This window comes from Lissotriton helveticus, chromosome 9 (assembly GCF_964261635.1).
Source record: "Lissotriton helveticus chromosome 9, aLisHel1.1, whole genome shotgun sequence".
NCBI classification, from domain to species: domain Eukaryota; kingdom Metazoa; phylum Chordata; class Amphibia; order Caudata; family Salamandridae; genus Lissotriton; species Lissotriton helveticus.
In genome coordinates this window covers 436,198,631-436,224,827 of record NC_136070.1, presented here as the reverse complement: position 1 = coordinate 436,224,827, position 26,197 = coordinate 436,198,631, and the positions used below count along the sequence as shown (strand labels likewise).

General features: G+C 45.6%; 1 long non-coding RNA gene across 1 annotated transcript in view; it reads right to left on the bottom strand.

Annotated features, from left to right (window-relative positions):
* The window catches only part of LOC144782778 (uncharacterized), a 93,322-nt gene continuing 67,125 nt past the window's right edge, over positions 1-26,197 (bottom strand). The window contains exons 3-4 of the long non-coding RNA XR_013601257.1: positions 1,368-1,442; positions 1-1,115 (exon numbers count right to left, since the gene is read on the bottom strand). This is a non-coding gene — a long non-coding RNA (uncharacterized LOC144782778). The remainder of the gene's footprint in view (positions 1,116-1,367; positions 1,443-26,197) is intronic.

The window sequence follows — 26,197 nt, the reverse complement described above, 5'->3', positions numbered from 1 at the left end:
GGTTGCCGCTAAAGGCTCCATCACAAGGAGAAATAGCAGGGGGGAGAGTGGGAAACCCTGATGGGTACCCCTGCGGACCCGGAAGGGTCTCAAAGAATGTGCCTGCACCAATTGGGAGTTGTAGAGCCATCTCTCTCTGGAGATCAAGTCATCACCAAGGCCAAATATCTGGAGCGCGGCACACAGGTAGTCCCATTCTATCCTGTCAAAGGCCTACTTGGCGTCCAATGACAGTGCCAAGGCCTCATTAATAGGACCCGCTGCTAGCTAGACTGCATGAGCTAACGTGGGAAGATGATTGTGTGATAAGCCGCCTGGGACAACCCCCACTTGCAGACAATGAATAAGAGAGGGGAGAACTCATTTTAGCAGCTAGAATATTGGCCAGTATCTTGACATCTCAATTGAGCAGGGATATTGGGCAATAACTGCCATGAAGGAGAGGGTCCTTTCCTGGTTTGGGGACAGTAAACCCAAGGAGCCCGAGCAATCAGCCTCAGCGAAGGCCTCATAGAGAAGATCCACCACCTTGGATGTGGTCCATTTGTAGAACTCTGCCAGTAAGCCATCCTCACCTGGGGATTTGTGATAGGGTAGATCCAAGATGGCCTGCTCTAGGTACTCCTTGGTGATCGCACCCTGAAGCAGCTGTCTACTGTCCTCTCAGTTGCATGATAGGCGAATAACATCCACGAAGGCATTCATCTGCATTGGGCCCTGGACAATTTCCGGGGAGTAGAGGACCCTGTACTCAAAAAGAACAACGGTGAGGGTACAAGAACTGTAGCACAGCAAATAACCAAATTTGAAAGTGTAATCCACAATAAATTGTCTTATCTTGATCTGATTGTCCGCTCGAAACCCCAGACGGATCCACCGTTTGAAGATCCACAAATTGACCAATGCAACTCCAATGATTCGAGGGAGCGGATTCCAATTAATATAAATATCACTGGGTCAAAGTTCGTTGATTCCCAAATTCATGCTTTATTCAAGTCTCAGTCACAAAAATGACGACAGATTCCAAATCCCACTTCAATATTTCCAAATCAATCCAAACTAATCACAACATCAGACAGCCGACGCGTTTCGTCCGGTGACGAACATCATCAGGGCTGTAGAAAAAATGAATCAAACAAAGAAAAATACATTACATTCATTGTGACCACAATATAATCCATTCCTCAATTCACAGTGCTTCATGGAAATCTCTATCGAATAAATATACATTCCATTCCACCTGCCTACTTAACAATCTAACATGCATTAAATTTTATACATTTAAATTAAACAACTTCAAAAGCATATTTCCAGACCTCACAGGATTTATCCCAAGTTTTAAGGTGCTAAACTTTTCAAATGCCTACCTCCAAATGACTATTCACAGACACAGTTCACTTTAGCCAGTGTATATCCAACCAAATAGCAACAATATGCAAAACCTGTAATGGAAACATCAAATCAATATACATATATATGGTACACGTCCCATACACCAATTGTTGTAGATTATAATAGACTCTCAAGCCCTCCTGTTTCTGTATTTACAAGGTTGCAGCTACTTGAAAACTCATTGTCGTCCTAAGCACTTGGCCGCATTAGGGGAAACTGTTGAGTATGAGTAAATATGAGAACACTAGCACCTATGCCCTGATATTATACTTACTCTAACTGCAAACCTGCACTCTCTGCTTATTGTTAAAGCACCCAACTTTTAATTCCTACCAAGTATCATCATTATACCTGTATTGCTCAACAATTAGATAAAGTCTCACCTATATCCTCAATTTGGTTCATGAAAGGACCTCAACTTCCCTTCCTTCCTTCAACGTGTCTTATTATGTCTTCTGAAAAAAGACATTCAGTAAATATAAACATCATCAAGATCGTGTACCATAAAATCTCTAGGTGTGCCCACCCATAACGGCTTACCACTGAAACTATTAAATAGTTCCAATCCAACGTTCACGTTCCTCTAAATGACTCAAGTTCTATTCATGGATTCTGCATCTGTGAAAAAAATATGCATACCAAACAATATAAATATATTGTGCGTATCAAATATCTAAAGGACATGCTCGAAACTACACTAGTGCTATCATGATTTGATACATTTTTAATCTCACCTGATCACAACAAATTCCACTCTTCTCATTAAGTTCTGTTGTAGACAAAAACTAAAAAAATATACATAAAAATAACTTAGTTAATATCAATCCTCTAAAGAAACCCTTCGCAAAGAGTCATGCTATTCTATCACTACACCCCCATTTACCTGAATCCTTTCTCTAAAAGTCTTATCTGTATAAAAGTTACTATTAGTGAGCAACACATGCACCCTCAGCTAGAAATAATGATTTTTAAATTCACTCTCACCAATCATATAACCTGGAAAGGTGCTTTGGTATACCGACCTCCAGGACCCACTACGAATTTTGCTCTTCATCTTCAAGAAATCTTAGCCCCTCACATTAAATCTAAAGAAGATTTTCTTCTTCTGGGAGACTTTAATACACATGTTGATCTACCCACACATTCTGATGCCACTGCCCTGATTACAGACCTTTCTAACTTAGGTCTGGAATTACAAAATCATGGACCCACCCATAAAGGAGGACATACGCTAGATTTACTTTTTTGTAATTGTGCTAAAGTAATCTGTTCCCCGGCAAAAGAAATAGCATGGACAGACCACTCCATGCTTGAATTTCTTTTGGTAACCCCTGTAAGAACTGTTAAGAGTGCTCCTCTTCCCCCTACTTGGCGACGAGAGTGGCATAAAGTCACTGCCAATAAAATCCAGGAATTCTGGACAAATCCGGAAATTTCAGCAACTGACACCGCTGATATGGCCTTAACTAAGCTCAATGTCTCTATTAAGCAAGCTATTGACATTGTAGCCCCATTAAAAAAACACAAACAGTATCCTGTGCTCAAACAAGATAGCTGGTATACCCACGAATTGAGGGTAGCAAAGCAAAACTGCAGACGAGCTGAGAAAGCTTGGAGGAAAGGGAAGACCGAGAGCAGTAGAGTAGCTTTCTTAGACACTCAATCCAAGTATTATAAAAACATCAAGCAAGCCAGGAAACAACATCTAACGCAGCAGATAGCACAGGCTGGCAACTGCTCTAAGGAGCTTTTTAACATTCTGCAGAATTTTATTAAGCCGACTGCTTGCGACAGCTCTGAGGACTTCTCACAAGACTTATGTGATGAAGTCTCGAGATATTTTGAGGATAAAATAAACAACATCTATGAAAAAATAGTAGCAGCCAATGACGCTATAAAAATTACTAACATAGGCCACCCCCTTCCTCAAATATTGGTATCTAGCAACAAACCCACCCTTTCATCTTTTCCTCCGATTACCAACACAGAGCTGCTTTCCTTCTGCAGCCACATTAAATCCGGGTCGCCAAATGACCTTATTCCAACTAAAATGGTCGGCCCCATGATTTCTTTTTTGGGACCGCACATGCTGGATGTGATTAACATCTCCCTAACAAAAGGCCAGGTTCCTGCAGACTGGAAAAGGGCGGTGGTGAACCCGATCAGAAAAAAGGCATCTTCTCCTTGGACAGACCTCTCCAATTTACGACCTATCTCCCTCCTGCCTTACCTGGGCAAGGTTACTGAGAGGCACGTGAACACCTATCTTTCTCAACATCTGGAAGCGACGGATGGCCTGGACTACTCACAATCTGGTTTCAGGCCAAACCACAGCACAGAATCAGCCCTTCAGACAGTGACCAACAACATCAGAATGGCACTGGATGATGGCAGCTCTATGATTCTGGTGCTGTTGGACCTTTCCGCCGCTTTCGATACGGTGTCTCACACGGTGCTTCTTGACCGCCTAGGTGAGGTGGGTGTGGAGGGAGAGGCTCTGACATGGATGAAGAGCTTTTTGACTGGTCGTGTCCAAGAAGTTAGGCTGGGCTCCCACAAATCCACGCTAAGGGAGCTCAATAAGGGAGTGCCACAAGGCTCATGCCTTAGTCCTACACTCTTTAATGTGTATGTGGCCCCCCTAGCCAACTTAGCTAGATCTTTCGGGTTCACCCCGGTGTCGTATGCTGACGACACCCAACTCCTTTTCCCTTTTAAAACTCTCACATCTGCAATAAAAAGATCTTTTGCAGATGGCATGAGAGCCATTGCAGACTGGATGTCAACTAACTGTCTGCAGTGTAATGTGGGGAAAACGGAGGTTATGTGTTTTGGACAAGCGGCAACATATTGGTCATCTGACTGGTGGCCCGTGGAGCTAGGTCCTGTCCCCACCCCCAAGAGTTCTGTCAGGAACCTGGGAGTGCTCTTTGATCAGCAACTTACCTTTAAGGGACATGTTAATCAGGTTGCTGGTACCTGCTTCCGGGCTATTGGGATGTTGAGACGAGTCTTCCCCTACATACCAGACCATCACAGAAAAACGCTCGTGCAGGCTTTGGTCATCAGCAGGGTGGATTACTGCAATGGGCTGCTCCTCGGAGCTAACGAGGAGCAGCTCAGTAAATTGCAAGTAATCCAAAATACAGCAGCAAGGATTGTCCTGAATGTTCCAGCAAGGACTCCTTCCAGTCCCCTGCTGGTGAGACTCCACTGGCTTCCAGTGAGGAAGCGAGTCCAATTCAAAACTCTATGCACTATTCATAAGAGCATGATAGGGGAGGGCCCTGAATACATGACTAAGATCTTTCAGTCCTACATCCCTGGGCGATTTCTGCGCTCCAGTCATCAGCAGCTCTTGCAGATACCAAGAGTAAAAAAGGCCAGACAAGGTGGCCGTGCATTAGCTTATGCCGGACCAGCACTCTGGAATTCTTTGCCTCCAGAACTCAGATCAATTCCCAGTCATCTGAGTTTCCGGAAGACTTTAAAAACGTATTTGTATCCTGACAAATAATTGCTTTCCAGCTTCTGCACCCTTCTATTGGACACACTCTCGGAATTAGCACACTCTCGTGGTGCAGCAATAGCGCGGAGATACCCCTCCGGGGGTCTAGTCTGGCGCTTTATAAGAATATAAAATAAATAAATAAATAAAATAAATATCCACGGGAAGTCTTCTGTTCGTGGCGACGGGCCGGTCCTTTAGCCTGCATGCAATTTCTTCTCTCAAGTTCCCGCTATTTAAACCCTAATGTAACCAATCACTGACTTCCCTGTTCCGCGCTCAATTTTAATTGTGTTCCCACTCAGGTCCGTTCTAGGTTACTTCCGCTAAGACCGTATACTGGCCGTCCATTCCCATCACATATTTCCGGTTCCCTTTCACCGTTCGTGCTACAACTAATCACCTGCATTTCTCTAAAGCGATTAATCCTGTACGTGTTCCCTATCTGGTCCGTACCGAGTTGTTTCCGCTATAACATCATAATAGCTGCCCCTTGCAATCTAGTATTTCCGGTTTCCTTCCCCAGCCAATCACCATCGTGACCTAAGCCTGAACCAAGCGCCCTCTCTGGTCCGAGTCTAGTTATCTGCTGCAAACCCTGTGCACATCGTCTTTCTCCCTATTTTGAATATTGCCAATTACTATATCAACAATCCCTTCATGGAAGATTCCGTAACCTATTAGTACCAAGTGGCTTCCTCTGAGACATCATAATGGCCGCCCTTTTCCATCTAGTATTTCCGGTTCCCTTCCCGGCCAATCCCCATCGTGACCTCAGCCTGAACCAAGTGCGCCTCTCTGGTCCGAGCCTGGTTATTCACCGCAAAACCAGGTGTACATCATCTTCTCCCTATCTCAATATCCCTGATTACTTTATCAACAATCCCATCATGGAAAACGGGTTTGACTAAATCTATCGCTACCTATATGCTATATCTCTGTTAATCACGTCAAGTTGAAGACTGCCCTTCAGACCTCAATAACATTCTCTCCGATGGAGAGAATTTTCTCAACAGAACCCATCAATCATTATAGCGCTTCTGATTTCGCGCGACTTAACCATATGTGTCCCCATATTCAATACCAAATCCAATTACCAACTATTTATCCAATACACAATCATTACAGTTGGGGAAATCTAATCTTTGTTAAAGCCGTTCTAGCATGTCCTAGTCATATAAACATCCCCTATAGCTCAATGAACACTATACAAAGAGACTACGCTCACTCAATATTACCCATTGATAACTCAGAGAAAGTGGTGTAGCTCATGCTCAGTATTGCGCCCACATTGCACTGCCCTGCAACGACTGATCCACCTGGATTCCTGCTGTCGTAATCGCAAAACCCAATCTCCTCCTCTCTTCGAAGGCATTACTTTTTGTAAACCATGAAATCTAATTTGAGTCTTCAAGCAATGGTGTGTTTTAATATGTTGAAAAATGGGTGACTTATCATCTCGATTCTGTATTGATCTAACATGTTCCTGTATTCGTAGTTTAAGTTTTCTTTTAGTGCTCCCAGTGTATACTTTGTTACAGTCGCATAGAATCGCGTAAACAACACCCTCACTATTGCAGTTAATGAATTCTTTAATCATGTGCACTTGCTCGGTGTTAAATCTGAAGCTCTTAGTCTTATTCAGGCCAAATCCACATATGTTGCAAAAACCGCAAGTATAAAAACCCGCAGGAGTCTGAGATAGCCAGTCTGCTTGTCTTTTCTTCATGGGTTCTAAATAGTTTCTGGTAATCATTTGCTTTACCGTGGGGCTTCTCCTGTAAATTACTACAGGCCGCTCCCCCAACGATGATCCTAATTGCGGGACACTCTTAAGAAGATGCCAATTTTTATTGAGTGCTTTCAGTAAATCTGCTCTGTTCTCCCAATACTTAGAAATGAAAGCCACTCGACCCCTGGAAACTTGACTCCTCGTTTTCTGAGTCAGTGTCAGTTTCCTATCTGCTCCCAATATCCTGTTCCTTGCTCTGCTAATCTCTTGTTTGTTATACCCTCTCTGAGTTAACCTATTCTGCAAGGCATCCAGTTCTGATAAGAAATCACTGTCCTTGCTACAGTTTCTCCTCGTCCTCACCATTTCCCCATAAGGAATTCCTCGAATCACTGCTTTCGAATGGTGACTGTCAGCCCTAAGAATTGAATTGGTTGCAGTAGGTTTTCTGTACAATTTACTAATGATCTTATCTTTTTCTACAATTAACTCCACATCCAAAAACACTATATGTGTTTGGCTGTATTCCAATGTGAAAGCCACATTGAAATCATTTTGGTTCAAGTATTGAAAATACTCTTGTAAATCAGTAATCGTTCCTCTCCAAATCATCAGGACATCATCAATAAATCGAGTCCAAAATAAAATGTTGTCTATCCATTTATGTGCTCCTCTGCTCCAGGCATGCTCCCTCTCGAACCAACCCATGAAAAGGTTCGCGTAAGAGGGAGCAAACCTGGAGCCCATAACTGTCCCTCTAATTTGGTGATACCATAGATCTTCGAACACAAAATAATTGTTCGTCAATATTAAACTGGCCATTTCGACCAACATATTGGAATGCTCCCTCAAGCTCACATTCCTACTGCCCAAAAAATGTTTCAATCCTGCCAAACCATTATCCATACGTATACAGGTATGCAATCCTACTACGTCCATGGTAACCAGAATATATCCCTCCTCCCATGTCACATCCTCCAACGTATTCAGGACGTCCATGGTGTCCCTGATATATGAGGGAAGATTAGTCACCAAAGGCTTTAAAAAAGAATCTACAAACTCCGATAAGTGTTCTGTCATGCTGCCCATCCCAGATACTATGGGCCTACCCGGTAGGTGCGTGCTAGATTTATGCACCTTAGGTAAGATGTAAATAAAAGGATAGGAGGGTTTACTGATGCTCAAGTACTTGTGTTCTGCTTCATCAAGCATCCCTTCCTCTTTCCAAGTTTACAATCTCTCATTGATCTCATGTGCCGCCCCTATAATAGGATTTGTCATCAATTTAACATAACAGGTCCCATCCCCCAGTTGCCATCTAATTTCTCCGCTATAGTCCACCCTATTCATAATAACAATGTTTCCCCCTTTGTCAGAGGGCTGTATAACAATGCTATTGTCTGATCTTAAATATCTGAGGGCAACGCGTTCCCCTGTTGTCAAATTATCTTTGGTCTTTTTCCTTATTTTCCAATTCAAATCTTGTGTCTTGTGTAGCTCTTCCAAGGTTTTCCTCACATACAAATCAATCGCCATGAACTGTCCCCCTTGTGGTACAAACTTAGATTTGGGTTTGAGTCCACTAGAACAACTATAGTCAGTTGATACATTTAACATCCCAGCCACATCCTCCTCTCCCAAATCCTCCCCTTCAGTAATGGATAACAGCAAGTGATTATTACGTAAATCATTGATAGTCATCTCACAATTTTTATTAGATGCTGCATTAACATTCACAGGCCTGTCATGTTCTGCAAAGAAACATTTCAACTTCAATTTGCGGGAAAAATGAAACAAATCAATCTCTAAATCTGTGTAATCACATTTGTATATTGGGCAAAAAGACAATCCCCTCTTCAAAACTGACAATTCATCATTACTCAAACATCTATTGGACAGATTCATGACCTGCAATTCGCCTTGCTCATCTCTAGATGGCACACCCACTATTTCTTCAAAACATTCTGGCTCCTTGTGTCCATTCTTGTACCTCCTGTGTTTCCTGCCCCTCCTGCTGCCCCTGGGTTTTTCTTTCTCCCCTTTCTGATGCGAGTGATCTCGTCCAAAAAAGATGAACTGGACGGTTGGGCAGCAGTAGCTGTCCCTCCACCAGTCTAGGACCCTCTAGTAAGATGCAAATGTGCCTGCGATTTTTTGCAGCTAGGTGACCAGTGCCCTGGAATCAATGATGATAGCAGGAATTGCCATTCCCGCCTCCCTCTGTCTGCGCCACGCTGCCAGTAGCTGTCCACCTTCTCTCCCTGTTCATAGTGCTGGTACTTCAACTTCTGAAGTGCATACTCAGCTTTGGAGATAAAGAGGGTACTGAAGTCCATGCACGCCTGGTAATAGTTGAAGGGTGGGCTGTGTAAGAGAGCTTGAGGCAGGCTATATCCACTTCCAGTGGCTTCAGACATTCTTCCTCCTACCTGTTGGACAGGCCAGCGCCCCTCATTAGCTGCACCCTCATGGCCATCTTCACCGCTGCCCACAAGGTTAGGGCAGAGTCAACGAACTGTCAATGTGCTCCTGATAGTTATGCACGTGTGTTTTGAGCTTGTTCTTGCCCACCGGGTGATTGTAGCGGGACAAGTGGAGACGCCAGGGCTTGCAAATTGGCCTTGACAAACACAAATCAGCCTGTAGTGCTATAGGGGAGAGGTCCGAAAGTGCATTCTCTAGTATTAAAGTTTTGCAGAGAGCCGGAACCAAGAGCTGGGCCTTCAGTAAAAAATTCAACTGTGATTGCGTGCCATGAACCGGGGATATGTATGTGTATTCCTGGTCCGTTGGATGCAAGGACCACCATACGTTGCAAAGGCTATGATCAGCCCCAATATCTCCTAGGAGGGTTCTGAGTACATTTTTGAATATGTCAATTGGACCGGGGTGGTCTAAGACCACAATTCGGGACAGGTTTCAGTCCCCACCTATCGGGATGTTGGCGGTATCTATCTCCGTTAAGACATGGGTGAGTTGAAGAAGGAAGGCGCACTTCGGACCCATGGAGGCATACACCTAACCTACGCATAGTACCTTTGGTTTGGAGAACACATAGCGACCCTCCGGATCAACCCAGGTATTTATCAACACATGGGGCATAGTCTTTTGACTTGAGATGGCTACTCCATGTTTCCAGGGCTCCGTTAAGTCATCTACTACTCGCAGAGGACAGCAACTGTGTATCTCTTTGCCCACCCAATCCTGCTGGAGCTTCTCAGCTTCTGTCTCAGTGAGGTGCGTCTCCTTGAGGAGAGCTATGTTGGTATGTTTGGCATTGAGATAGGAGAGCACTCTTTACGCTTGATGTAATGTGTAAGACTGTTGACATTCCAGGAAAGAATGCATAAGGACTTGTGCTTGGAACATGAAGTTCGCGGGAGCCAAGGGGGGGGAGCCTAAGGGTTGTGAACGCTGTAGGGCAGGCGGAGAGGTTAGCTAGATCCCTCAGGCAGTCCACGGGATGTTGAAAGGGCTGACGAGAACAGATAGGAGGAGGGCGGGATAAGCAATAGAAAGAGCATGCAAAAAAGAGAAGGAACCTAAGCGAATACCCAAGAGAGATGTAAAAAAGAAAGAGAAAACCGAAAAGATGAGGAGGGAGAAAAGAACAAGTATTCAGGAGGGAAAAAAGAACAATGCACAAATAAACAATATGCTATGAAAACCACAAACCAGTTATGCAATCAGGTGCACTGCACTGCGTGTCCTATCAACTGTAGTCAGCAGGTCTAGACCTGGGGGACCATTGCATCTGGAAGGCCATAGGGACAAGTGGTCATCAGGAAATGTGGGTGGTTGGGACAAGCTCCCACCCCCGCAAAACAATTCAGGACATTGGCTATGGCAAAGATCAGAGGATGGGTGAGCAATGACATGAAAGAGAGAGGCCTGCTCCAATGCCTGCAAGCTAAGTGGAAGGGTAATTGATGAGAAGACAAGACATACTGTGTCTGAGCACTTTAATGCAGCCATGTGGACCATAACCACATAGGCCATACCTTTGGGGGGTGATGGAGGGGTGTTTGAGTAGAGTTTTTTGTGTCATAACTACACTCGTAGAAGTAATAGACAACATAAGACTTTCTCTAGATGAGGGAAATGCATCAATGCTGCTTTTATTAGATCTATTGGCTGCTTTCAACACCATCTCCCACACAATCCTAACACAAAGGTTAGAGGAGATTAGTGTCGGAGGAAAAGCCCTCAACTGGCTGATGAACATCCAGTAGCTGAGAAGGGAGTCCCTCAGGTGTTGGCACTCAGCCCATGCTATTCAACATTTACGTTGCAATGCTGGCAAGGGTAATCAGATCATATGGGTTTGATGTTATCTCGTATGCAGATGATAGCCAATTGGTAATAACCGGTCAGGAGGAAAATATCTACTACTCCACAATAGGGCATTAACTGTTAGAAATGGTGGCAGACCATTTTCCCACTTAACCCCTCAATTGTGGAACCAGCTCCCTATACACCTTTGGGCCATTACGGACCATAGATTATTCAAAAAAGGGTTAAGAACCTCGATATTCTAATTATTCCTAACTCTGTTGTTAATATCTGCCAGAGCTCTTGCAGCAGTGCCATGGGACCCTAACAGGATGGTATGTCTGCGCTTAATAAGAGCCATTATTAATAATAATAATACTAATAAGAATAATCACCTGTAAAGATTGCCAACAAGTGGAGCATAACATAGCATGGTATTCTGCGGGAGGGGAGGTGAGGGGAAGTGGATGTTTGTTTTTGCTCGAGTATCAAACTTTTAATAATGAACAACAATGAACAAATGAGTCAAAGACAGCCAGGGAGAAAGATGACCCCATCAGTCACAAACATGAAATGAAATGTAATTTGGCTTCAGAAGCCATCACAGTACAGAAGCCGCACTCATAGTGGCATCTGAGAATATAAGAGCATCCATAGATAGAGGAGAAAACGCTGTGCTAAGATTGTTAGACCTCTCTGCATCATTCGGCACAATCAATCACACTATTCTGATTGACTGCCTCTTTTCACTAGGAATCAGAGGATCCGCCATGACCTTCCTAATGTCCTTTCGATCCCAATGGGAATAATATGTAGCTTTGGAAGATTTTGTCTACAATACAATCACCCTTCCATGTGTAGTCCCCCAAGGGGTTTCTCTAAATCCCACCATTTTTAATCTCTATATCACACCACTGACCAAACTAGTAAAATCCTTTGGGTTGACAGTTGTATCATACGCTGATGACACCCAAGTTGTGGTCTCGGTCTCAGACAACCCAGTCCACGTGCAATCAGTTTCCAAAACCTTATAGCACACATCGGTGACTGGATGAATAAAAATTGCTTAAAATTCAACTCAGGAAAAACAGAAATTGTCCTTTTTGGTAACTGCTTTCTGGTCACCTAGTTGGTGGGCCAAAGATTTGGGAACTCTACCCTAACCAGTAGAAAAAGTGAGAAACCTAGATGTCATCTTCGATAATAGGCAGACTTTTAACAGCCAAGTCAACCAAATAGCCTCTTCAGTCTTCTACACACTAAAAATAAACCTCTCCTGGTTTATCCCTAATAGATCACTACGATCCTTAACAGTAAAGAATGTTATTGTCCCAAATTTTAAAAATCTCTTTGGGGGGGGCAAAAGATTTGTGGTTGAAACAGTCAAACTATGGACTGCTCTTCCACATGATTTGGAATATGCACTTAATATTCTCCCTTAAAACATGGCTCTTTATTCAGAAAACCTAAACTTTCTTTACTTCAGTTTTCAGGCTTTTCCAATCTCGCCCTCTTGTCCCAAGACAGTGTTAAGACACCTTAGGGTATATGAGTGCTTTATAAATAAAAGAAAAAAATAAAATATTTGAATGTGTCCATCTGTAAGCAACTGGTGCTCATAAAGGTGCTCTGATACATTCGGGTCAAGTTTGCGCTAAATAAAACTCTGGAGAAAAAAAACAACATCATAACGATCTACTTTACACCGGGCCTGATTTAGATCTTTGCGGATGGGTTACTCATTCACAATGGTGACAGATATCCTGTCCCCAAAATATACATTCGAAAACATTCTATGGGATTTATATTTCGGCAGATGGAATATCCGTCACCGTTGTGACAGAGTAACCTATCTGCCAAGATCTAAATCAGGCCCTTGGTCTGCAGGCCGGATGAATCCTGAGGGATCAATATTGGTATCCAATACAGCAGCCATCAGACTGCAGGCAGGTTCGACCTGCCTGCAGTGTTGAGTGGGATTAGTAGTTCCCTGCGTCCTGCATGTGTTCTGCCATTACTTTTAATATATTCTCCTTGTCATGTTTGCATGCAATGATTTTTGTACTGGTGCCTAGGCGCCTGTGAAGGTGTTTCAGAGCTCCACAGGACAAGAGGATCCCCCTCCATGGCAGAGAGATCAGGAGGGCCTTGGGAAATGTCAATGGCTCCTTCATGTAGTCCATATAAAAAGGCCTGCAATCCCTCTTGATCAAAAAAGTTCTTGAATTTGCCTTCCATGGTAATCCACATGCATGCCGGCTCGAAGAGGTCAAATTTGATGTCACATTTGCAAAGGAGTGGGCGGAGGGAGACTAAAGACTTTCTCTGATGACTTGTCTCTTTGGTAAAGTCTGTGCCACCTGGATTTTGTGACCATCAAAGTCATAGGGCCCATAAACCCTTCCAGCTATCAGGATCAGATGTTCCTGCTCATGTCAGAGGAAGTAGGTTATAATAAATCTCAGAGCAGATGAGATCGAGGCTATCCGTGGCCTTATTCAATGCGCTCTTTGCATCTCAAGCAGAGAAGCAAAAAGGCAATCTCAATAAGGGTTGGCAAGAAGTCATGAAGAAAGCCTTTGACAGCTGTGCCTTCTGCTTTCTCAGAGATCCCGTCGAAGAACACATTATCCCTGCGGTTTCGGTTCTCACTGTCCACAATTTTGTAGCACAGAGCGCGAAGTTCCAGGTCCCTGTCTGGCAGGAGCCCGGTCCTGGATTCGAGAGAGCACAAGCGGTGGTCCAGCATCTCCACCTTGTCATGGAAACCAGAGATCTCTGCACAGATCGACTTCATTTCATTGGTGAGGTCCGTAATTTTTGCGTCCATCGTCTCCAGTCTATGACCCACCAAAGTTACCTCTTTAAGGATCAAGTCCAATGTGGTCTCCAAAGGTCCTTGCGGAGGGGATGAAGGTCTAGTGTGGGAGACCACCTCTGGGATGAACAGCTGCCTCGATTTCCCAGACACCATCCTGGGTTGGTGTGCAGTTGACCCCTGGTAACGGACAATATCCAGATGTGGACAGTCTGTATCTCCATCTCTTCAGTGGGGGACGTCAGGGAATGTCAATTTAGTGCAGGTCTCTTTGACGTTGTCCAAACTTTGCCTGAAAGAGCAGACCTGGGATGGACTGGGATAGCAGGGCCTATCGACAATACCTTGGAAGGAGCAAGTCATGTGCTGGTGGATACTAGGAGCCAGCAGTTGCTTAGGAGCAGAGAATCTGTGTCCCACTCTGGGGAGTTATGCAGCGTTATGAAAAAGAGGCAGGCTGCATCCAGCTGTGAGCGCTCACTTCCAAAGTGTCCCCTCAGGTATAAACTGCGGCCGCTGCTGCTAGGCCTTTCAGAGGAGAAGAGCCAGCTGTGGGTGCAGGTGGCTAGGAAGCCCAAGCAGCCTGTGCCTCCATGGAGTGAATGTCAAAAGCTGTTATGTCAGGCCCTCGGTGTGTTGAAAGGGGCAGACTGCATACAGCTCTCACTCTGTCAGGGGACCAGCTACATACCACATAGTGAATAGTTCCTTTGTGCACTCACTAGCTCAGTTTTTAGAGATTTTTGCTCACTGAGGTGTGACTGTGATGCAAGGGGTGGTGAAATAGCGTGGTGTAATCTCTCTTTCTAGCCCTTGGGGTTGGCAGTTTGCTGCTACTACTGACTTCTGCTCGAGCAACTGTGGAATGAAAGAGACAGAGTTCTGCATCCTCTCACATGCTGACGATCAGTCGATGGCCTTCACTCAGCACAGACCCTGGGTCCTGACTTGTGCAGCCGCTCAGACGCAGTATAAGGTCAGACCTATGGAACGCCCATCTGGGTATTAGTGTGTCAGTGTCTCTTCATCAATGCCCTTGGAATGTCTTCTCTGTAAACATTGATGTCTCTGGTTCATTGCTAGCCCAAGCTCTCTGTTCTCCTACAGCTCCAAACCCAGGCTTTACAGCGTAATGTATTGATGAGGGACACGTCACTGTTGTCTTCCTCTTCTGTTGCGCTGTTATACAAACTCTCGGCCAGGAACAGTTGGAGATGCGATAGTACCATTAAGTTCAAGGCCACTGTGGTGTCGGGCCTCAGGCCCACATGACGTGAGTAACTGAGACGGACACCAGGAGATTCGGTGCAGTAACTGGCCACGAGCACGTGCGCTCGGGCCCTTTTATTACCCGAGTCACGTCACTCTTGACGTCGGTGGTGGATGGGTGTGGGGTGTGTGTGCCCACTCCCATAGGGGGAGTGGTGGTTAAACCAGTGCCTGGCGAGACACTAGAACGTGTCTCGCAGGACACTACATTCCTTTCCAACTTTATTAAAGAACAAACAAAATGTTAGTCCAACCTGTGGGGACAAAACAGTTAACTAAAACACCACAGGGTCCATCAGTCCTCTGTGACAGGTGTCGGGAAGACGCCAGACGTGGGATGATGACTCTGCCTGCAGCGGGACCTTCTCAGTTGGCACTCGTAGTTTAACCCAGAAGGGTTCAGGACATGACTGCTGGCTTGGAGATGTCCGCTGCATAGCGACATTTCACTTGTGATGACATGTCTTGCATGACTTCCCTTTTGTTGATGTCGGTGATGGTCTGTGGTGAATTCAAACAGTTTTCCAATGGGATGCGTCATGAGCATGGATGGAGTTCATGATGACGGTTTGTGGAGGTGTTGCCTGATCACTTGTCTCTGTGGACCCTTTTGGCTGCAACCGATGACCCGTCGGTGGGGCAAAGTCTCTTTTCATTCTCCCGCCTGGAGAGGCCCGTTGCCGGGGTTGCTGCGGGACTGCAGGAAGGCTATGCTGGGGCCACTTGTGTGCCGACTGGGGCAGCTGCACGCACAACCCACTAAGATGGAGGTGTCTTGACCGATGCTTGCTCTCGCTACCGCGGTTCAGGGGTGTGGCCGGTTCACAAGTAGCCTCTGATTTCTTCTGTCGGCTGGTGTAGCAACAGCGTGTGACTCCAGTCCATCGATACTCTGGGAGTGGTGTTGGACGCATGTGGTGATGGCTGGCGTGATGGCGGTTGCGAGTCATGTGGTGACTCAGGATGACAGGTGGTGGTGACGTACTGGGAGAGTTGGATGTCAGGAGGGACTTGGTAGCCCTGTGCCTCCGCCTTGCTGAGGCTGAGTTTCAGTGACGGCGTGACACGTAGTGTGTGGTTCCTCTCTTGCCTGGCTTGGGGCCACTGCCGAATCTGTCTTGAGGCGGTGTGAGGAAAGACTCTTGATACCGATCTTCACCCATGGCATCTACAGTCAGGAGCAGGGATGCCGTTTGACTTCGACTGCTGACACTCTGGGGTGGACGGTCGTGTGGGGACACGTTGGGATAACACACGGTTTGCGTTTGCTGCAGCTTATGTACGGCTCTCCCTTGAGACTGTATCCAGGGACGCCGGTTGACGCTCACCTGGGGACGCATTGGGATGAGACTCAGTTTGCACTTGCTGCGACTTACTCTTGGTTCTCCCTTGATGCTGTATCCAAGGACGCCGATTGACGCTCACCTGGGGAGGCGTTGGGATGAGACTCGGTTTGCGATTGCTGCGGCTCACGTGTGGTTCTCCCTTGGTGCTGTCGCCAGGGCCGTCGGTCCGCCTTGGTGTCTGTCTGGTGTCTTTGGAGGTGTTCTTGGGTTGTGTTGTTACTTGTCCTTGGGCTTCTCCTCTTGTTAGTCTGTTCGGCCCACCTGTGTTCATCCAGCCGGGGTGACAGGGCTGTCACTCTTTTTTTTCTTCGAGGGTGTGGCGATTGGACCTCAAGGTGGTGCTGCCCTGGCGCTGGCTTCTGTCTCTGCTTCAGCGTGCTTGTCCAGGCTGGTCAGTTGGGGTGACGTGCTCCTTGCTTGCTGGGCAACGTGACATCCGGGCACGTGTCCCCAGTTGTTGGAACGTACGTTGTGGTGGCAGCTTGCCACGCGGAGTGTGCGACTCTCTTCTTGCCTGTCTTGGGTCATTGGCGACTCCGTCTTAAGGCAGTGTGAGGGAGAACACTGTGCTGACTTTTGCCCACTACGGGGCATCACTGGAACAGTGAAGATGTAGAGGATCGCCCTTCTGTCTTCAGCAGTGCTTCTCTTGGTGGAGATGTCTCTCTCTTCTAGGCGCCTGCCCGTGCTGGCAGGTTCACTGGTGCTCTCTTCTGTGCGCAACTGACATAGTGCGCTTTGTCTTCTTCTGGGGCACTCTCTTCTGGCACTTGGCGTGCTTGTTCCTTGTTCTTGTGATGGTGGCCATTCCCCATTAGGGGTGGGCGGCACAAACTTCTCTGTTTGTTGTGCCTTCAGTAGCAACTGGGGGTTGTGTGTGCTCAGCGCATGTTCTCCCTGTGCCCCTTCATGGGGCTTGGTTTCTTTTCGGTACTATCACTTTCACTGGACCTTGCTTGGTCCCTTGATGCTTCTCTTGGCATTGTCCTGGGTGCTCTGTGTAGAGCATTGGATGTGTTGGGGCAGCTTTGAGCGTCTTGTGGCTTCGTGCGGGGGTAATGGCCTCCCCCTTCCTAGCAGCAACTGATGGGCAGCTGTGAGTGTCTTGTGGTGCTCTTTGTTTAGTTTATCTTCCCTTGTATAGGCATCATTAGGCTGCTGTCCTGATGCCTGCTAACTCGGGACAGAGACTCTGGATGGCTCGCAGGGGCCTTTCCTCTGATTCTACCATTGGGGCAGTGTGCATTTCCTTCAGTGGTGTCCCACCTACCGACTCGCTCTCCTCCAAATGACAGTCTGATCAGAGGGGGTGTTTTTTAGTCTTCACCCACTGACATGGATGCAGAGTTGAGGCTGGGACTGGAGTCACTCAGTGTTTGAGAATGTGGCTGCCCTACATTATCGAATCTGTACGCCCATGCTTACAATGTTGGGGTGCAGTACTCCCGATGGCCACTAGCTGGCAGTGCAGTATTTGGTATCACAGACCCCGGCAGTCTTTCCTTGAATTGCGGACGTCTGCTGACATGGGGAAATGCAGGTCTGTGTGCTGTTGAAGTGTCATTATCCTGATGCTCAGCCCTTGGCAGTTATGTACTTCACTGGGGGCGTGGCTCGCCTACACATGCTTGTAGCAGCAACAGGCTTCTCAAGTTAACAATTGCAGACTTCACCAGCGGCTAACTTTTCTTTTGGGGGTTTGCTGACAAAACCAACGCAGTGTTGGGGCTGCTGGTGCAGTTTTCTTCAGTGCGAGCGTATTGTAGCCACACGGCCATCAGGTGGTGCTGCAGGCCGACCTGCACCGGCAGCAGCAGTCTTTGGCCTCTACGGCCATGAGAATGCTGGTGTTGGGTTAAGTGCTGCACTGTTGCGGTTGCAGTCTTTCGAGCTGGTGCGGTCTCGTATCAGCAGGGCACTCAGTGGGACACTTCCCTCAAGGCCACAACACATCTTCCTGCGCAGACCCTTCTACAGGACCTGGTGATTTGCATTTGGGCATTAAAAGTTTAATACGGTGCCGCATTCCCTTTGCTTTCAGGCTCCTCACACTAGGAATACTGCTATGGCCCTTATCGCTCTGGTTAGGCTTTCCGCTTCTTCCCTCAGGCCTTTTTAGGTCAGAGGTTCGTCTTATACAGTCCACCTACACTGCCGGGCCGCATTGCTTTGTGTTACGCAGTTCGCGGGAGGGGCGGGGGTTGCCGCTCCGATGCTCTCCTCCTCTCTCCACGCAGCTCAGACTGCCACATAGGGGGGTTGGATAGTGCTGGTGCTTACTTTAAGTGCTGAGGCGGCTGTGTATTGTAGCCCCGGGAGCCGTTCCTGCGGGCACTTTGGCCGCTCCACTACAGCTGCAGTCTCTTCTTCCGTTGCTGCTCGCCCAGCATGCGCGTTTTGGGTTCGGGAGTGGGGGTCCACCTCTCGCGGTACGGGTCACTCCTTGCGCGCTGGGTTGGTAGTGTGTAGGCACCTCAAGCATCGAGGGCCTACGTCGCTAGCTGCGGCACCATCTCACCTCCCAATCTCTATCCCCAGAGCCGGTTGGCACGGCGGGGCTGCATGGTATGTAGGCGGAGGTACCGGACCTTGTTGGTGGATGTCAGGATGCTCACTCGCCAAGAGGCTTTAGTCTCACCCAGCACCAGTTGATGTCGGGCTGGCACTCCATGCGGGTATGCCAGATGATCTGGCTACTCTTCTCCCCACCACTAACAGCTGCAAGTACACACGTGGGCCGTCCCACTCGTCGCCATTGTGGTGTCGGGCCTCAGGCCCACATGACATGAGTAACTGAGACGGACACCAGGAGATTCGGTGCAGTAACTGGCCATGAGCACGTGCGCTCGGGCCCTTTGATATGATATGATATGATAGGCATTTGTATAGCGCGCTACCACTCCAAGGAGCATCTTGGCGCTTGGATTCATATGCTAAGGATGGTAATATTTGTTGTTCTCAGTTGTCAGATAAAAGATTTAAGCAAGTTTTAAACAAGTGTGTTACAGACTGAGTCTGCCAGTCTATAAATCCATGTTTTAAGGAATTTCCTAAACTCCAGTTCAGAAGTGGTTGCGCGAAGTTGATGGGGTAGTTTGTTCCACGCCCTAGCCCCCATAACTGCCAAGGATTTTCCTCCTTTTGTTGACAATCTGAATTTTGGGACAATCATCAGATTGGCTGTTGCGGATCTAAGTGCTCGAGTGGGAAGGTATCGGTTGAAGTTTTTATACAAATACCGTGGGCCATGCTTGTGGAAGGCCCTAAAGGTGAGCGTTAGGACCTTGAATAGGATACGTTTCTGAATAGGAAGCCAGTGGAGGGCATCCAACGCAGCAGAGGCCGATGATTTTCTTGACCATCTGAAAACCAGTCTTGCTGCCGCGTGCTGGACCATCTGCAGTCTATGCAGGGCAGATTTATTTGCCTCTGCATATAAACTATTGCAATAATCCAGTCTGGATGTGATCAGCGCCACTGCGACAGTGCGTCTGGCTGATAAGGGCAGGAGATCAAAAAATTTCCTGAGGCCCTTAATGATGTTAAAGCATGAGCCAGCCGCTTCTCTTGCCTGCTGTTTAAAAGAGAGGGTCTCATCAAATGTAATTCCTTTTATTACCCGGGTCACGTCACTCGTGACGCCGGTGGTGGATGGGTGTGGGGTGTGTGTGCCCACTCCCATAGGGGGAGTGGGGTTTAAACCAGTGCCTGGCGAGACACTAGAACGTGTCTCGCAGGACACTACAGCCACCTGTGGAAATTGTACTCACGGGCCAACTGACAGGCCTTGAGGATAGCCTGCAGAAATGGAGGGTTTGCAGGGGCTGAGAGCAGCTGTTCTGTATAAAGCACACTAATGTCTTTCAGGTGTAGCAGTGCCCGAGAAAAAAGTTAAATAAACAAACAGATAGGTAAATACATTAATTGATGTGTTTGCTACCACCGTTGTCCAGCTGTTAATTGATTCGAGTTTCTTAATAAAGGAAAAATATATTTTATCTTTTGGCTCCCTCTTGTGGTTACTTATATATATACATACAGGGAATATTTTAACATTGCTTTGGATATTAACAAACCATGCTGTACAGGCACTAACCAATCAAACTACTTGATTGCTCTGCATTCTAGGGATCTTTAACACCAAACCTCAATGCATTCCAGGTGCTTTTACAAATCCAGCAAAACGATACCACATTCCTAAGAACATGTTTCCACCATACTTAAATGGATTCTTTGGATAGCGGCCAAAATACTGTACTACAACTTAAGGAGACTATCTCACTACACTACTTCATAACCACCCAGCGTCACTCCCTGCACACTAGGAATCTTAACTAATGACATTGCATTGCATCCTCAGTACACTAACCACCCACATTCTCTGCGCCTTAAAATAACATTCTATGTTGTGTACCATAAACTCTAACCTATTTCGGTGCTCTGCATTCTCTGAACTTTAATCCAACACACTGCATTTACATTCTAAGGGCAATCACCTACCACATTGCACCACATCATAGAAACACGAAGGCACCACACTGTTATATTATGTTATGTTGATTTGTATAGCACACTATTCACCTTGGAGGGTATCCAGGTGCTTGACTGTGCTGAAGGTACATAAACCAGAGCACCACACTGCAATACATCAGGTGGATTATAATACATTGCATTCTACTGCTTTCTAGAGACTCTGATGGACTACACTGCATACTTAGAACACTAAGCCAACACGCTACACTACACTGTATGGTCACTGACCCAACACACTTCACTGTAACATGGAGATACAAACCAATGACACTGCTTTCCATGCTAGGGACACCTAACTACCATATTGTTATATACCCTGGCGACAACAATCAACCACACTGAACTACATACTAAGGTCTCTAACCCATCTCACAGAAGTGTGTTCGAGGGAGATATTAACTCACTGAACTGCACCGCATCTATGAAAATGTGGAAGGGTAAACATTTTTTGCAATGCTAAGTGTTGCATCACAACGCAGAGACAAGCGAGAGTTGTCTTGCATGAGAGTTACACTTAAAGGGAACATTCCAGTACTGTCCATGTGTAAACCACCCAATAATTGTCATTTTGCAGAAATGACACATATTGCACTTTGAAAAAGAAAACAATTTTTCCTTTCCCATTGTTTGCAGCGGATTTCATTATGTGCTTGCTCTTCACACAGACCTGGTCGCTCCATATTAGTTGCTATGGAATCCTAGGGCAGTTGGCAGTGTCCCGTCCTGTCATACCCCCTTTGCATGCATTAAGGGATGCTGGTGTTACATTCCGCAAAGCCATTTCACAGTGTTTCTACATCACCTTTTAACTTAACAACGTTTGTTAATCACATTAGCTGTATATGTTGCTTTGCATCACCTAGGTCCACTGTGCATTATCAGTCGGGCTCCCGGTCAGATAACCTCCCCCCCTAAAACGGCCGATTGGGCCATTCAGAGGCCGCATTTCTGGACAAATAATTACGATTTGTCTGTAGTATTCCCGCCTTGTGAGTCTGAAATGAAAAAGATTGAAGGGCTAAGAGCCTCGCAAAATCCTAGGGCTGAAATCTTTGTTTTGGGCCAATCACACCAATGGAGCATGGTCAGTGAGCAGGAAAAGGATGAGATCCAACAAGTAATACTGAAGTGCTTCCATGGCCAACTTAATAGCTTAACAGTCCTTCTCAATAGTAGATTGGTGATTTTCCTGCAAGAGTTTTCTGCAAACTTACACCAGTGGAGGTAACACCCCTTTCACATCCGACTGAGATGATAACACAGCTACCAGACCACTACCTGAAGCGTCAGTCTGCAGTACAAAAGGTTTTTTGAAAATCAGGGTGCTGCAAAACTGGGAGCCGGCACAAAATGTTTTTAAGAAGTTCAAAATGTTGTAGCTGAGTTGCGGACCATACATTAATCCTGACAGGTTCGGTATGCTCAAGGAACTATGGGCCAGATGTAGGTAATTTTAATTTACCACCTCTTAAATACCAAATCATACCAAATCGGTATTTAAGAGGTGGTAAAATAGAGGGGGGGAGATGTAGGTATTTCAGATACGGTAAATACCGAATGGTTAAGATTCGGTATTTACCGATTCTGTAAATACCGATTCGGTATTGCCCATTGATTCCTATGGGCCTTGCAGCCCATAGGAATCAATGGGCAATACCGATTCTGTAATTACAGAATCGGTAAATACCGATTTTAGCAAGGGTGCAGGGGGTGTCACTTTGACACCCTCTGGCACCCCAAAAATAGGCATGTGCGCCATGTGGCACACAGACATGCCCTAAGGGCATGTCTATGTGTCACATGGCACAGGTGTACATGCACACATGTGCATGCACACCTGGATTCGGTATTTTACCACCCAATTGGATTGGGTGGTAAAATACCGATTCTTAAAGCCCTGTGGCACTCTGACATGTGCCAGCTACATCTGCATTTACAGAATCGGTATTTTACCGAGTCTGTATTTACCGATTCGGTAATTTTACCGAATCGGTAAATACAGATTCGGTAAAATACCGATTCTGTAAATGCATGCCCTACATCTCAAAATCCAATTACCGGTCGGTAACGGCCGAATTCGGCCGTTACCGACCGGTAATTGGCCACCTACATCTGGCCCTATATCAAGTTAGTGGGACTAACTCTGAAAACGGAAGAATAAATCTCCTGTAATATGCAACCAATCCTAAAAAGGATTAAATATCTTTCTTTGTAGAATGTCGCAGGATATTTCCAATCACCATGACTTTATCAACTTGGGGACGAACAGTTCCCACCTATATTTGATATCCTAAGTACTGAATCGTGTATGTAACTAATGTATTTTTTGGGGGGTTGACTGTAATCCGAGCCTCCTGGAGGGTGGCAAGGAGAGAACATAAATGATGAATGTGTAGTTCCCAGATAGGATTGAAAATTGCAATTTCATCCAAATATGCAGCCGAATATTGTCAATGCGGTCATAAAATATGATCTATTTGCCTTTGGCAGTGGCGGCTCCTCCGCTAAGGTGGAGGAGCATTGCCTCACTGCTCAAAAGGAAAAATAAAATGGGCGGGGCTAGCCAGAGCAGGGGGAGGGGTTTTGCTCTCCTTAAGTGCTCATGACTGTTTGGCCAGCCCTCTTGAGCAGGCCCAACTGTCCTGACAGCCTGGGTGAGGAACATTCACAGGCTCCCTGTCCCCATCTGAGCACCAAACCCCATTGCTTAAACCGATCATGAAGCTGCATCGCAGCATTGTGAATAGATATGGGGAGCCTGTGTGCCCATGTGCTTCCTGCTGCCGGCCGGGACTGGAGACGGAAACATGAAGAGGAAGAGGACGAAGGAGAGGCGATAGCCAGCCATTCCAGGTAAGTCCTTTTCTTTTTTTTTTATTCACCCCCCCACCTTGCCCCACCACCCCAATCTGGTAGCAGTCAATACTGACTTTTGGGAAGTAGCAGGGGCCCCATTAGGTCTAAAAGGAAAATCCTTAAACTGATACAGAACCAAAGTTTTCAGCTTTGGATTTTTTCCTTTTAATCATACCCATTTCTATCTCTTCTTTCTGGAAGGGAGCTTCAGTCATCTAATTCGACTCTGGCTTCTTCAACTCTTCTGACAGTAATAGTTGATTAAACTTTGGATGATTCAGGCCAATTATTACATCCTCAACCAAACTGGGGATGACACCTACCCTGGTAATCCCTACCTCCCCATCTATGGCTTGGTTTACCTGAGCTGTGGGATAGATCTTTTTATCCTCATGCACACAAGTGATAGTGACCTTTTTTAGTTTCAGTATCTTTTATGGCTCTATCCACCTTTGGTTTACCACAGTAAAAAGGCATCATGAATCTAATAATAAGTTAACTTGCAGCCTGTTCACAAATAACTGCCTCCTATAGGCTTCGAAACGGATGTCCCATGCACAAGACCTGTCCTTTAGTAAATCCAATCTCCATGGGTTCTGTTACATGCAATTTCTGGGGGCTATTTCTTGCAATGTGTCTTCTTTCAGCACAACGAAAACACTTGCATAGTCCCTCCTCCTAATGGTTTCATTTGAGTCTTACTTTCAGGGACCAAATATAGTCTCGGTTTAAATGGGATTTTCAAGAAGAATGAGGACAGGGGACCGCTGATATGAAAAAACTAGTTCGATAGCCACATTCACAGTTAAATTCGGATATGGTCAAATCCATATCCAAGTTGCACTATTTATGACAACTGGCCCTTTAATCTTAGGTGGTGATTTCAACTTGGTTTTTGACCAAAAATTAGATAGAACTTCTAAGGCGAAATACCATGCTCCCTTAAAATCACTTGCCATCTTAGACGTCCTAATGAAAGATTTCACTCTAGCAGACGTTTGGAGAAAAAAATACAAAAATAAATTAGGCTTCACTTTTTATAGCAAAAAATACAAGAATTACTCCAGAATAGATCATCTTCTAGTAGATCAGCACTTACTTAAGGACATCAATTACCTTTCCTTTACACCTACAGGCTTATCAGACCATGCTGTACTGGAAGTGGTAATTGAATTGAATATAACTTCATTAAAACCTAGGTGGACACTGGAGAGATCACTTCTATTAGATAATCAATTAAAAGAAGAAGTTAATGAAAAAACATCAGAGTTCTTCGCGATGAATTTAGGATCTGCCTCCCCCCAGGTTGTTTGGGAAACATATAAAGCCTATTTGAGGGGAGTTCTAAGTTCCCTAATGAGTTATAAGAGAAAGAGCATAAAAATAAAAAGAAGGGAAGATTTGGCAGTAATAACAAGAAAAGATCAAGAATTACAGAATGCAATTTTAGAGAACTCCAGCAGAGTACACTTGATAGAGAAGGAACTCATCGATTTACAGCTTCAATTAAAAGTATCGGAGGAGAGAATTCTTAAAGAAAAATGGGAGTCTAGTAGATTAAAAAATTTTGAGTACGGAGAAAAATGTGGAGCTCTTTTAGCCTGGAAAGCCAAAGAAGAGAGAACTAGAAATAACGTCAAAGTCCTATTACAAAGACAGACAGGAGAATTATTGGAAACAGACGTAGAAATCAGAGAAGAAGCAAGATCTTTTATGAGAAGTCTCTATACTGAGGATAAAGATCCTAAGGGGGAAGAGTTAGAATCCTGGCTGATAACAAAACATTTGCCGCAACTACCTGAAACAGATAAGGTGTACCTGGATAGTGAGATAACAGAAGGGGAAATCCTGAGTCAATTGAAGAAAATGAAAAAAGGGAAAGCGGCAGGCTCAGATGGGTTGCCAGTGGAGATCTATTTGGATAATAAAGACCAATTAGTGTCTCCATTAAAGGAACTTTTCAACCTTTTATTGATTCAGGGTTTCTCAGCACCTCCCTCATGGGGAGAAGCCATTATAACGCTCATACCAAAACCAAATAAGGATGTCAAAAGAATAGAGTCTTACAGACCTATTTCTCTGCTGAATACAGACATGAAGATTTACTCTGGTATTTTAGCAACTAGACTATCGAAGGTTATTAAGTCTATAATTCATCCTGATCAGAGAGGTTTTATCCCAGGGAGACAGTTAAATGAACTAACTTTTCAAGCAATAGGAGCTATAGACTACGCCAACGTTAAAAATCTCCCACTGGCCCTGGTCGCCATAGATGCTGCTAAGGCCTTTGATCAGGTCAATTGGAAGTATCTTTGGGCCTCTATGGCGGCTTTCGGGTTCCCTCAATTGTTCATAAAGGCGGTTAGATCCCTATATTACAACCCAAAGGCTAAGGTTTTAGTTAATGGAATTCTATCTGAATGGTTCGATATATCCCGTGGTACCAGACAGGGTTGTCCCTTATCCCCTCT